A 1,080-nucleotide genomic window follows, 5' to 3' on the forward strand; every position below is an offset into this window, starting at 1 on the left:
CTACTACTACTACTACTACTGCTGCTATAGTTTAGGATACACATTTTAAATGTAAGGGGCTGGAACCAATGAATGCATGGTATTTTTGTTAGAAAGATTACTTCAATGATTAATCGATTATCAGAACAACTGATTAATTTACTGTCAATTGACGGACAACAAAGATACAATTTGCTGAAGGGTCCAGAAAAAAATCCATTAAGACCTTGAGTTAATATTTTCTTTTTAATAAGGCCAAGAGTAAACGCTCAAGGTTAGTTTGCTGGCTCTAGGTGGATGAATAAGATGACTCTACATCGATTATGATTATTGCAAATTATACATTAACAGGATTTGGTTAGAAATTGTGTTAGCAGTGTCAGTTGAACACATTAAGCACTGAGTCTGATATCAAGTTTAGCCCTATCATTTAGTGTGTGTTAGCCCTATCATTTAGCTTGAATTATTTTATGAAATCATTAATCAATTTGTATTTGTTTTATTTTAAAATGCATAAAGGAACTAATGTCGAATTTCATGCTACAACCTTGCATTGTAAATGGACAATAAAAAACTTGAATCCTGGAAAACCAAAACTAGCATGAACCTTTCCAGACCTTTTGTCTCCACAGAAGACACAGCTAAAACAAGAATTTATATTTTAGTCCTAACCTTGGCATAAGAGATTTTTTTCCCTTCCCTTTGAGTGCATACTCGTACATAAGAGATGATACATCATACACAATATCCCCAGGACGAGGGTAAGCATTTAAAAGTGGAGGCAACGTTGTGAAGCAGGAATAGGATGCTGCTATTTCCATAATTTCCCACGTTAGGTGAATGCAGCACCAGGCTCCTCCCAAACCAGAAGTAAGAGCCGGTTAAGTGGGTGTGTTTAATCCCCGAATGTTACCTGTCAGGCACGCTTTCTTCATTCCCTGCTGCACTTTCTCCCGGCTGTCGAACACAACCCACAGTAGCTGAGTTCAGAGGGTCTCCTTGACAGACTGAACCCAGGACACCACCCACCCATTACAGTCTTTTACCGTGATCGGATTGAAAACGAATTGCAAGGATCAACGCCGCGGCTGTTGGGTTGCT

Source organism: Morone saxatilis, unplaced genomic scaffold (genome assembly GCF_004916995.1).
Source record: "Morone saxatilis isolate NCDOM2014 unplaced genomic scaffold, NCSU_SB_2.0 Contig9, whole genome shotgun sequence".
Classification (NCBI taxonomy): domain Eukaryota; kingdom Metazoa; phylum Chordata; class Actinopteri; family Moronidae; genus Morone; species Morone saxatilis.